At 40.4% G+C, this 13,732-nt stretch overlaps 1 protein-coding gene across 4 annotated transcripts in view; it reads left to right on the top strand.

The window, feature by feature from the left end:
- rnf43 (ring finger protein 43) overlaps positions 1–13,732 on the top strand; it is an 85,385-nt gene that overhangs the window by 32,883 nt on the left and 38,770 nt on the right. The window contains exon 1 of one of the 4 annotated variants that reach the window (XM_086012235.1): positions 6,207–6,300. The exons of 2 other annotated variants lie outside the window; for them this stretch is intronic. The gene's annotated coding sequence lies outside the window, so the exon portion shown is untranslated. Of the gene's footprint in view, positions 1–6,206; positions 6,301–8,235; positions 8,418–13,732 lie in introns of those variants that run through there. One more of the 4 variants, XM_086012234.1, reaches the window with a different exon arrangement.

Genomic DNA, 13,732 nt, shown 5'->3' with positions numbered 1-13,732 from the left:
ATGTTGAGCGAGTTGTCTTCAGCTGTTACAGTTCTCTGAATAAAAATACTGACCAGCGGCAGAGTTGTGTTTGACTTGTCATTGATTGATTCCGTTGATAAAACAAGCTCATAAAATGGTCTTCGTCAGTGTTGACTTTAGGTTGACTTGGTTCGAGTTCAATGAAGTTATGGACAGAAGTTAACATCGTAATAGGCTCACGATGGCAGGAATTTCATATTAATTTGGCGCTTTTAAATGTTTGTTTGAACCAATCTTTTTGGGCAGTTGAATGATTTTAAGACATTGGGCTGCAGCTATGGAATGTTTTTATGTTTGGATATCCTACTGAAAATTATATTGAATGATCGAGTATTTGGATAAAATAAAAAATAAAAAACACATTTAACGATTGTTTTCATTTGTAGATAATCAACTTTCTTTTTCTTAAATTTAAACAGCTGGCTTAAACAGCACATTTGAGTAAGCCTGGTTTGTGGGGGGCGGGGGGGGAATGGTAGGAACTGCATCTGTGTCAGGCTGTCAGCAACAAAGTGTACAGAGTCATTTTGACCGATAAAAATGCCTTCGAGAAGTATTCCAACGGCTCTTGCCAGCCTATATCGGGCACTCGCTTAGCGGCTAGCTGCTAGCGGCTAACGCTGGAAACAGGCTGCACATTCTATAATGCGGCGCAATAGTGACACCAAATACACAAATTTAACAATATTAAACTTAAGTCTTACAATGTATTATTATTACCAATATTTTAATCAATATTATATTTGTATGCATGTCTTAGTTTGACATAAAAAAAAAAAAAACGTACTAGTTACATTTTGGGAACATAACCCCAAAACCTCTTCAAGCCTTCTTGTAATTTTTGGTTAGCGTAATGGAGTGTTACATTATTAAACAGCAATCTTACCCGTCATCTTGAAAAGGGTTATCCTATTGAGGTATTACATTGTTAATCAATAGCGTTTTTCAGTATTACAAAGTATTTGATTCCTCTAAGATGGTGTAACGTGATAATAAGGCGGACTTGTGTAAGCATTAAATGTTTAGTTTTTGTTACTTTATACAAGCTTGTATATATTTTGAGCAGCTGGGGTTTTAGTGGTTTGCCCCTCAGGCAAGTGATAAAAGCTTTTCCTGTATGGGAGGTCTAGAAAAGTGGGCAGATGTTGTTCCTTTACCTTTGTAGGAGACGCTCCCTATTAATTAGTAATGAAGTAGAAATTCATATCGCGTTCAACAGCAATTAGGAATCAATGAAAAGCTTGCCACTGGCCGAACAGGCATGTCCATCAATGCAGCGATACAAAGACATACTTTAGAGATTTCTATTACAAGCGGAGCATTAAGGGTATTTCGTCATTTTCCAAACCTGAGTGACATAAAGCCCTGGCGGCTTGGTTGGTGATGTCTCGTGTGTGCGTGTGCCAAGAATTACAGAGAGAGCAAAGATAACCACTTTTTCATGGAGAGATGCCTTACTTAGCTTGAAGTGCACAACAGTCTGCACAATGGTGATGACTCACATCTGCTCCCTGCGTTTCCCTGCGGAGCAACCGGGTGCGTCGCGATGACTAAACATCTGCTTTAATGTGCCGCTGTTGATTTCATAGTTCAGGCGAGACTATGGGGCTGCTTTCCATACTGACAAGCACACAGGGACACACCTACTTCGTACCGAGTGCGGTCTGGGCCTTACACTAAGTCTAATTCCTCACTTCTTACTGAGCTTGTCTTGAATCCCATGAGTCACCACTTCAGCAGGCAATGTACTTTATAATGAACTGAACTATGATTGAAAGGCAACAAGCAACTGCACTGTCACAACAAATTTATAACAGAACATATTTCCCAATGTGTGTCTGCTTGTATGCCAAAGTGCGGCCAGCGGTATAATAAATTTTATCCCTCTCGTACCTTCTGTCATAAAATGAATAACGTCTGGCCCGTAGCCCTAAAGTTTAGGTATGTTGAAATAAACTTACATAAATTCAGTCTTTTTTCTCCGGCTCCTTATTTTTCATAGAAAAAAAAAATCAATAGATATCGATCAATGTGGAATACTATTGATATTGACCAATATGAAATACTTATATCGTGATCTACTTTTCGGCTAGCCCGAGTAGGAAAATGTGAGGGGTTGGGAGTCATCTTTTGAAAGAAATCAGGTGACGCATTTAGTTTAGAATCCAATCGTGCCATATTAAAATGTCCACCTTATTTGCAAGTGCTTATTTGTGTTGTCAATATCTTGTCCACATTATGCTGACAGGCGTTTCTCAAGTATTGCTCAGCTCATTTAGCCACATGAACGAGTGTTTTTCATACTGTCTGTCAATCTTACTAGATTGCGCAGGTGTAATGACGTGCGCGGTGAACAGCTCGGGCAAATGAACATGTGCTGTGCATATCGGACAAAAGAAACCAGGCATAGTATTTTAAAAATGACTACGAATACGGCCAGTGCACTCCTATGTTGTTACCTTTCAGCCTACACGCAGATGTTCAAAATTAGGTTAACACAACCCGGAGGTTGGCGTCTTGCTGTTTACTTAAAGAGTCCAATGTTGATGCACTGCCCCCCTATCTGCCACTGTGTTATTTTCACATTACCCCGCAATGATAAGCAGGTGTGAATGTGAAAAGGAGGGACGCTGAGTGCTCTAAAAGGTCAGGGTTGTTGTCGTTGGTTTGCCTCTGATGTGGTTTCCCAGGAAAAGCGCCTCAGCGCGCCGCACTTTGGCAGAGTGGCAGCTGGCCTTTGCCACTCAGTGCTGATTCCTGGAATATAAAAGCCTGTTAAAGCTGGTTCTGATTTGTGGGCCACCCACACACACACCAGCACAATTCGAATGGACCTAAGAAAGGTGAAAGCAGTGCTTTTTACCCTCAGTCTTTATCACTTACCTGCCACAAATGGTGTGTGTGCAGTCAGTCGAAGAGATGTGTTGGCTAGGCTACAAAGGCTCCGAAACAAAAATGGATCAGGAAATTCTGGTTCCACTTTGTCTGGTCCCTCCCCTCACATGTCTGTAAAAAAAAAAAACACACCAACCAATCCTCTGACCAAACCACAGTAAAAGGAAAGGTGCAGAAAAGTTATTGGCACGTTTTTCTCGCTCGCCTGCTGCTAAGTAGGACATTTCCTCCCAGTACTACTCAATTAGAGCTGTTGTTTGATTAATCAGGAAGGAGACAAGAAAACCTGATACAGGGCTCGTTTTTTTTTTCTTTTTTTTTTCCTCCCCAGCTCGGCAGACAAACTTGACTCAGGTGACGGTTAATAATCAGGACTGTCGGCATTGTAGACCCTCCAGTTGACTCCAGTTGAGTTCTTGAGTCTCCTTTCATGCCATATGAGGTCACCTTCTTTTGTGTCGATTGCTGGCACACCGTCACGGAGACGCGCAGATCTCCATAGCGCTCGGCTCGCACCCTCAGGGCCAGAGGAGGAGAGCCAGCAGAGGAAGTGTAAAGGTCTAATGTGAGACTGCTGATGGAGGGATGCGAGATCGGGTTGCAAGAGCAGCCAGCTCGCCTATTGTGAAGCTGACTTGATCTTCCTTACTCAATGGAACTTATCTCGGGGTCCTGCTTGTGTTGTCCACTGCCGGACCTGCCAGAGGCACCAACTGCAGAATGTCACAGCAGAAATCCGAATTCCTTTGTATCACGGAGGAATGCCATTCATGAAGTCGTGACAATACTTTTTTTCTTCATGGATACTTTACTAAAGATAGGCAAAATTGACTGTTAATAATTGGGTTGATTGTCTATTAATAGATTAAATAAAATCTTAAATGAAAGGCTGTAAAGTGTTTGTTTTTTTTCCTTACAATATGTGTCAGTTTTACAGTTAACTTCAAATGACGAACTGTTTGAATCAAGGATGAAAACGGGCACTAATAAGGAATACATTAAAATGTGTTTTTAGCCATCTCAGGGGGCGGCCATTTTGTCACTTCTGTCGGCTGAAAATGACATCACAACTGCTCAGGTAACGACCAATCACAGCTGACATGTTTTCTCAAAGCTGAGCCGTGATTGGTCGTTACCTGAGCCCTGAGCAGTTGCGATGTCGTTGTCAGTCAACAGAAGTGACAAAATGGCCGCCCCCAGAGATGGCTAAAAATGAGTGGATTAACTCTTTTTTTACATTTTGGATCACTTGCATTTTTGTGCATGGAATTGTTGCATTTTATCTCCACACCCTCATTTCTGTGAATGCAGATGATTTTAATTTTGATTGAAAATAGTTTCGACTCTATACTATAATTGCCATTTAATGATAGACACACTAAACACAAATAGAACAATGCTTTATATGTTTTTTTTCATGGGACCTTTAATTTGGACTTTGGGCCAGTTTAGGAAAGCCATACTTAGGATGTGATGTTTGCCACTATTGTGTAAAAAAAAAAAAAAAAAAGAGAAGAGACTGTCTAACTTGAAAAGTCTTCCAAAACATAGTAATGCTGTTTGTATTTGTGGTCATGCTCCTCCTTCCATATTGGTATCTGGGGAAACAGAGGTAAGAGGAAAATCTTTTCGGGGTGACCGATGCGGAAGGAAAATTAAAATCATGAAATACAGCAACCTTCAGACGCGTCATTTGAATGTCTGTTGAGTTTGGCGGTCCCCCCTCCAACAGCTGTTTTTTTTTTTTTTTCCCCCCAACAGCAGTTAATGTGTCTTACCTGTTTTCCTTCTGCAGGACAATAAGGTGACATCTACCTCTTTTGTTCCTTGCTTTTCTTTTTTTTAAACCTCATGACCTTTGTTCTGCATTCAAGACTTTCTCGTAATCCTATTTATAATCCAAAATAACCGTGATGATGCCGCCTTGAATTTTTGTCAGTGATGACAAAATACTGCACCTCTCTCATTAGGTGTCCGTGCGGCACCAATGGAGTGACACCTGTAAATCAATCACTGAAGACAATGCCACCCACAAAGAAAGGGAAATTTTGGTATTTTAGAAGGAGAAAATAGGGACATGTGTGAGCTGTGGTTGAAGTAATTATTCCTGTAAATCCCCTCAGTTAAGTCGATTAGATCAAGCTGATCAACCTCCAATTTGTATTAGAATATTTTTGGGCATGTCCCTTACTAAAAATGACTACAGTAGTTGAATACATGATACCCGGATGTTGTCCACTTTTGAATAATTACATGCGTGGCAACGTCGGCACCTGTGTCTGGCACAACGACATTTGCTTTTGCATCTTAATGTCGACATATTGGTGGCGGAACATTATGTATAAGGAGTTTTCTAGTGACGTTTAATATCGCTGACTGGCAAGGCGGCGTGGTGAGCGAGTGGTTTGCGCATCCGGCCTTCCTGTGCGGAGTTTGCTGTAGCAGAAAAAGAACGCAAAACAAACTCGAGGGAAACAACTTGTATTAAATAAACACATAATAGATGGTCCGGTCACGGCTCGTTTTCCATTTTTTAATTTCCAAATTTTGAATGAAAAACAGGAGATGGCTCGTTCCTGTTCACTGGGGACAGCAACACTGCCCCTTAGCGGACGGAGGAGGGATGGCCTTTTAACGCGTTTTTTTAATTTATTTATTTTTTTCAATTATTATTATTATTATTATTACTAGCCTGTGAATGGGATTTTAACATTGACAGCAAATATTAGCACTGGGGATGTTTCTTGAACGAAGTTATATTTAAATTGATGTTGTGTGTTTGCAGAAAACTCAAACTGGGGTGTCATTAAACAGCTGAGGGAGGGAAGAATAATCACAGATCACATGCTTGCTGCGAGCAACGCAAGTGCATTCAGGGTGCTTTCACAGCTTGGGAACTTGTAAACACAAACCAGGCCGTTCGGCACATTAATTGTTTTCCTTCAACTACGGTGCTTTTATGATCGTGAAAAGCCAAAATAGAACTCATGATCAGATTTTGATTCCCTCACCCCAAGCAAGTTGGGATAGCCTCCATCTCCTCATTCCAGTAAGCGGAACTGAAAATAGATGGATGCATTCATAGCTGTCATAAAAGTATCAAAGAAGTTAACAATTGTTCAAATAAATCATTAGAACAAAACTGTTTGTACCACTTTCTTGACTAAAAGTTCTTTTCCTATGGTGATGATTATACTCTTGCTCTGTTCCATCACTGGTACTCTTTTGTGGTGGCATTAACAAAACAAAACCAAAAAAAAGGATAATTTACACCAAATGACAAAGACAATTGAATTCTAAGCACATGTTTGAATTCTCCCTACTGCTGCAGTAAAAAATGGTATCACTGCATTCTGAAACCTGTCTGGATAAACTCCAAAACCAGTAAGGCAACTTTTTCAGTGTCTTTGTTCATAGTTATGCAGCGCCAACCACTTCCACTGCTCCTGTAAGAGCTTCCAGGATAGCAGATTGGGCAAAGATAAACGCTAGCCATCCTCGAGCTAGCCTCGTGACCGAAGAGAGTTGTGTCTACTTGTGGTGGTGGTTGGCCGGCAAACCACCGGCAACGCGCCTTTCGCGAAGAGATTTATCTGAGTACTAGAATACACCAGCAAGTGCCAATTTAAAAGCTCGCATGTGATTTTGACAGCATAGCATTGATGACAGACTGACTCTAGACTCTTGTTACCTTTCATCTCGCCCCAGGCAACGCAGACGACTGCTGAAAGTAGGAAGTACTACACCAGAATGTTGCCGCTGTGGTAGAAAGGCGCCATGTGTTTTGCAGTTTTGAGGGGGAGACTTCTTCTAAGCTCAATACGCATAGCCTCTTCTGTAATTATGTCCCAAAAATATTTTAATGAGGAAGAATGTATAAATAATGCCATCTTTGTAAAACCACCTCATTCTCCGGAGACTTGAGGATATATTTTGGATGTGTCACCCACTTTTGGGCTGTCGCGATCCCATCACGTGATGGGAAATCGGGGTCGATCACGTGATTTTCAGCTGATCCGGCATCGGGCGAGAGAGATCGTTTTTTATTATTTTCTGAACATTTAAAAGGTCACAAAGCTACAAATTCATCTAAATGTGCAAATATATTGGCAATAGTACAGTAGTGTCTGTCTTAGTTTTATATAACTCAGTAGTGTGCCTTTTTTTTCCCGGCGCGATGTAGTTTATGTGACCCACACACACACACCCAACAGACATGTCACTCTCCTCCGCGAGTGAGGTTTGAAGCGAGAGGCAAACCAAAAGGATATCCTTAAATAAATCCGCCTTGCCTGATATAAAGAGCCTCCTCGCAAAACGGCATCGTTGAAGAGTTGAGACAGTTGAGAAGGGCGACGGACAGATTAGCCAACTGTGACACGTCCAAACAACGACTGTAAATAATTTAGTGACAAGCAAGCTTGTTCCCTACTCGTTGCATTTAACGAGGTCATAAATCAATAGGATTGTTTGTAGTTGAGAGAAGTCACGCACGTACCCAACATACGGAGCATGCTTGGGCTATTCATTTTAGCTTGCACAAGCCTTTAACTAACTATGTAAATGTGTTGTTTACCATTAAATCGAATGTGTCAAACTGAGAAATCCCTCATTCTATGGTAATGATTATATGGGCCATTCAACTAAATTGGTTCCATTTGCATGCCCAGGCAATAACATGAAATTTTTACAAAGCGTCCAGTACATTGATATGTTGTCTTTATAAAGATAACCCGGGTTAAAGTTGCCATTCAATTAGTGTAAATGTCATGGCTAAAACCCACTAAGAGTTTCAGCGCAAATCACAGATCTCAAAATCAAAAGACTCGGACTCGGACCTTAAAAAAACGTGATCGGGACAAGCGTAACCCACTTTGCCCGATGTCTAGGCTGAGGCACTGTCAGTTAGCAATAGCATTGCTAGGATTGGTCACTGCATCCAGAACAGAGTGCTGTTGATCTGTGTACCACTGTATCGTAACTTATGTTGCAGTCCTGCAAAACAAGGAAAGAACATCTGTGGCAAAGTGCAGTCGCAGATATTGCTCAATAGTTCTGTGTTCTACAAGTTGCATTTTACATTGTTAATAAACTCGATTATGTTGATTGATTGTTATCATGTGACATTTTCGCTGAAACAAAAAAAAGATTACTTACTTACACAGTAAAACAGAGCAATATTGTTTTATCTTGATACAAAATTAACAAATTACATCTTGCTACTCACAGAATTGTGGGAACTGACGTACAGGGTCAAAGACACAGGGCCGTCACTCCCATAGTGGTGTATCAACGCCTTTATTGTTCACTGTTGGCCTCTGACGCCGTGCTAGCACGAAGTGAGTTTGCAAACTTGGACGCTGGACCAGAGAGACGGTTAGCTTAGCGCTAGCTGCCTGGTACGACAGAACACGGATGGATTTAAAACTTTACCAAAAGTGAAAATACTTTGCTGGTTTCTGTTGTTGGCCAGTTTACGGCAAGGGATCCTGGAGGTTAAAGTAAGCTATTTTAAGTTATTTAAAAGGAAAAGCTTTACATGGGTTGATACGGCTTTGGTTAGCGGCGGCCCCGCACTCACTCACACCATCTTAGTTGACTTTGGTTAGAATGCATTTTTTTTTTTTTTTTTTTTTTTTTTTTAAATACTCAAAATCGAACCAGCTCACTTGGGTTTCTATGAGAAGTCTGAAATGTTCTGATCTGGGATCACTGAAATATCAGCGCTAGTACTATGTCGGTTGCTTGAAATTGGGGGACCACCAATTAAGAGTCTCCACAATGCTTTTCTAAAATCCCATTTTCAGTGACCTAAAACAGTTTGTGGCTGGATGAAAGGCCAAAACTTGGAAGAGCTACAAGGCCTTTAAGTTTTTACCGTACCCTGCAAAAACGACACTACTGTATACCTCCAAAACGTTGTGTACTTGCACCCCTTTGATGAGAAACAAAAAAGCGCTCATGTACACACTTTGGATGACATGGCGGAGTGACGAGAGTGGCGTTCCAAAGGGCAACCGTTTTACGTGTTTACCTGCCCACTTCAGTGGATTCCACAGCCTGCTGGCTCCGACGCTGAGGTAGAGGCTCTGGTGCCTGCATGTCTGCTGTCTACACCGGAGACATTCTTAGTCTGATATCACTGCTGCATGTTCAACAAAGATGTTGAAAGGCCATATTGAAGCAGCGCTAACCGACCAGTGTATCGTAGGGGTGCGGAGGGTTATGGGTAGGCGGGTGCAATTATGCAGTCGAAGTCGCATCGTAAAATTCCCTCTGGTTAGCGGGCCAGGGCTTTGAAGTGCTGTGTGTTCAGGGAGACAAGTGTGGGCGTCTGTATCTTTGTGTGGATGTACTGTGTGTGACTGCACAGGCAGGTGTGGTCACTTGTGTGTACATTTTGTTGCTGTTACAAATACCGGCTACCTTTACATGGGCAAAATTTCCCCAAAAATATTGATTCGATTAGGACTTGCGTGTTCACGCATCACACTTTGGATCCGAACTAATTGTTTTGACATGCACAGATATAACGGAAATAATAGTAGAAGAAGAAGCCGTTAGTGACTTGCTTGTCAACAAAACATCGCTCCGTCCATTTATCAATTGACATAAATCACCCCACTTGTTCGGAATAAAATCTGATCGGAATTGGGCTTGATCGGGTAGGAGTGCATTTCAGATGTTCAAGATGGTAATTATAAAAAAGTGCGAACTTGGTTGTTCTCATATACACTTGTTTATTTTATCCCACCAAAGGGAAACTCTGAGGTATACTAATCGGTGATTAATAATAGATGGAATTAAAATAAATAAATAATACCATACCAAATATTGTTGTTCTAGTTTTACCTCTCCACAGTTGCTTCAAACACATTTAAACTTACTCAAAAGCACTTAAACGTAGAGAAGTACTTTTTGAAAGTATTCCAGTGTTTGTTCTCACTCTTATATGCTCTCAGTGCGCTTGCTTGTAGCTTTTTATTTGTCACTCCGAGTCGAAGTTAAAGGTAAAAATGATTTATAATAGAAGAGCATTAAACATTTACCAATATGGATTTTTTTTTTTTTTTTTTTAAGGTTGATGCGGATTCCTATACTTGGCGTAATAAAATTCCCATCACCGATTAATTGGCTGATTAATTAAAAGGAGTTGAATGTTGCCTTATGGTGTAATATGTTTATGTGTCAAAATAAATATGCAAAAAAATGGCAACATAGTAGGGGGACCGTTGTCCATGGAACACAGTTCGCATTTTTATATGGATTATGTTCACATTTTGTGTTTGAGGTCTCAACAAAAGTGGCAATTAATTTTGAGTCTACAAGAGTACAGATAAAAGTACTGTTCATTGAGGCTCAGTTTCATCGCTCCACTACTTTTGGGATTAGGTGTTGCAAAGGGAGCCAAAGAAAAAAAAAAAAACACACTTGGTCAAATTCAGAATTGTATGTACTGTGCACATGGAATGCCTTGCACCCTTTCCTGAATCGTTCTTTGTCGCGCCTGCGTTTGTGCGATGAGGAGATTGAAGCGACTTCAAAGCGGCTTGGCAGCATTTCTCTCAGCCCAGCCTGTTTACACTGCTCAGTGGAGTCTGCATTCCTGTCTCATTTTTCCATGGCATTCCACGAGCAGCTCCATGCTTTTGGCTGCGTGCCCATACCACGGCAACGCTAACCCCTCCGACCCCTCCACCTCTCTCTGTATTGAACATACTGTACATCCCCCGCGAATAGCTGGAATATATATATATATATATATATATATATATATATATATATATATATATATATATATATATATATATGTATATATATATGTATATATATATGTATATGTAATTTGTAATTGAATAATAGTGAAAGCAAGTGAAATTGAATAAGTTCCCATGACTCACCTTTTAAGCGCTCTGTTTGGGAATCACTGTTCTAAGCAGCAAGGGACCACATCAGAGATGCTGTTTTCAACTATTTACTGGCAAGTTGCTAAGGAGTTGCTAAGTGTGCGGACAGTGTGACCACATGAACACTGGAGAAGATCACGAATAACGTGGAAAAGCCTTTAATTTAATTTTTTTTTTTTTTGTTGTATTTTCTGTTTACTTTCCCTCGATGCTCAATGTCACCGTCTCTTTTTGACATCGGTGGTGGTGGTGGGGGGTTGTTGGGGTGAAGAAAAAGAGTCCTTTCCTGCTGGGTGACATAATATTAGGTTATGACATACAGGGTAAAATTATCATCTGAAGGCTTTTTTTAGGTTGGAATCTTAGAATGTACTTTTGCCAAGAACATTTCTGGGTAGACCACATCCAAGTTTAAAGTCTAATTCAGTCAACTGTCAGTCAGCCATACTCCTTTTGTTTATGGCAGATTTCTTGATAATGTCTTGAAATGTGGTAATATGTATAATATAATTGCTTTGCATGGAATATTTTGCAGTGTTCACACACAGAGGGAAATGTCAGCTGTGAGATTCCAAAATATAAATAAAATATATATGATATCCCCCTTAGCAGCCTGTTGTAATTGAATACGAACGGCAACTACGGTGAATCAACCCACTGCTGTCTCCTGCGAGTAAATGTTGCCCCCAATCGTGTTGTGTTTCGGAATGTAAGTAACTAACTCTATATTTTGAATAACCTAAACATTTTATGAATAAACTTTTTTCAGTACAAACAGTACATTTAAAAATGCATGCATGACAATAAAGTACAAGTACAGTATATATTTGCATTAAAAATGTGGGTTAAGAACCATAAAGTTTCATGTAGACATTAGCCACAATGTTCAGTTTTGTGCTACTTAGTGGTGATGATATCTGCTATTCATCAGCGGTTGAGCGTGTCCAAAAGGCAGCGGAGCATACTCATCATTTGATTAGAAATGTTTGTTTTGATTGCAATTTTAAGATTTCACGCTCAGTCTGACTACCACATATCCTCAAGTAGTGGTGTCTCGAATGCTGTTAATACGCTTCATTCAAGTTAGGGATGAAATCTCAGGGGTGTAAGCAGGTGCAGATTGCTGCATGAGAGCCAAGGACTTCAACAAAGGAAAAAATGCAATACAGTACGGGCACTCACATCTCTTTGAAGTCAAAATGTTCTTTTACCAGAGATGTTATCTAAAACAGATGCATTCTTACAAATAGTCAATAAATGCCACCATTCCTTCTTTATATTGTATGTGACTTAAAGAGGAAGTCAACCGAAACATTTTTTTTTCAAGAATATGTCCTATGCAAGCCCACTAGTTGAAACAATTCTGGCATCCTGAATATTCAGTTTGTGGAATAAGACTTAATTCACCTGTTTTTAGCCATCTCTGGGGGCGGCCATTTTGTCACTTCTGTCGACTGAGAAATGACATCACAACTGCTTAGGTAACGACACATCACAGCTGACCTGTTTTCTGAAGCTGAGCCGTGATTAGTTGTTACCTGAGCAGTTGTGATGTCATTTTCAGTCGACATAAGTGACAAAATGGCCGCACCTGAGATGGCTAAAAAGGGGTGGACTTTGCTGCTTAACTCATATTCCACAAACGCAATATTAATCAGAATGCCGTGTTTCAATTAGTGGGCCTGCTGGGAACATATTCTTGAAAAAAAAAGGTTTGGCTTGATTTCCTCATGAATTCATTTTTTTCCCCCTTTTTATAGTGCAATTTAAAAAAAAACTGAATGTAGCTTGTACTGTATAGACAGTGCTTCAATGTCCATTATTGTGTTTCAGCTCACATTATCATTCCGTATTCATCAATACATTTTCACCTTGTAACCAATAACCAGACATGAACTATTCATCGGTGCTACACAGCTAGCGGGCAGCTACAGGTAGCTTCATGTGAACTCTGCTGTTTGGTTTAGCAAAAGGTGACTTCAGATTCACATTGACACTCAATTAAGTTAGTTATTATCGTGAAGCATTAATTCTTCTTTACTTTGAGTACCCTTTGGTAAAACAGTCTTCCTTACTTCTCACTTCAGATTTACAAAAGTGATTGACAAGGTGAAAAGTTAGCAGTTTCTCCCTTGATGATGTTGTGGAAACGTGAGCGAGGTGGAGCCATCCTGCAGGCCAGTGAAGGGCCAAAGGAAGCCTGGAGGACGTGTGGATGTGGCCTCCGTGTCTACATGGAAAAGGGATCACTGCAATCCTAACAAACTGCTGGGTTACCAAGCCGCTGACCTGTTATGACAGGGAAGTGTTGTGTTTATGTTGAACTCGGCGCTTTGAAATGTATAGTGCAGTGCTAGCCTGAGGCTGATGGAGCGCTCTGAGGTGTTGTTGCTAGCCTTGGTATGTTTTGTGTACATACATGGATGCAATGTGCGCTAAAAGCGAGTCAAACTAACCTGAGCAGGAAGTAAGCGATCTTTCATGACTTATCATTTAGTCGTGATGGTGTAGCGATTTTTTGCTTGGCATGAGAACAATTCCCATTTAGTGCCCATAATTACCCTGTGATTGGTAACCAGCGCAAGGTTTTTTGTTTTTTTTTAGCTGGGTTCATCTCCAGTCACTGTCATAAAAGGATAAGTAATATACAGCCACACACTGGGCATTGTTTGGGGGTATTTCCTTCACTTGAACATTCAATTTTACAAAACCTGGCAGAATTTTCTACATAGGTACCATTTTTTTAAAGAAAAACATTATTAATCAGGCTAATGTTTAATGTGATTCAAATTACAATATGGGACATTGCAGAATAGCATAATCATTCAACAAAACAGCGCAATAAAGAAAATCCTCAAATGTTCCCTGTTCAGTCATCAGTCATGTTTTCTCAAAAAATGCTCATTTAT

The sequence above is a fragment of the Filicampus tigris genome, chromosome 17 (genome assembly GCF_054856515.1).
Source record: "Filicampus tigris isolate MCC_2025a chromosome 17, RoL_Ftig_1.0, whole genome shotgun sequence".
Taxonomy (NCBI): domain Eukaryota; kingdom Metazoa; phylum Chordata; class Actinopteri; order Syngnathiformes; family Syngnathidae; genus Filicampus; species Filicampus tigris.
The sequence above is the reverse complement of the archived record's forward strand: the minus strand, read 5'-3'. Positions and strand labels throughout refer to the sequence as shown.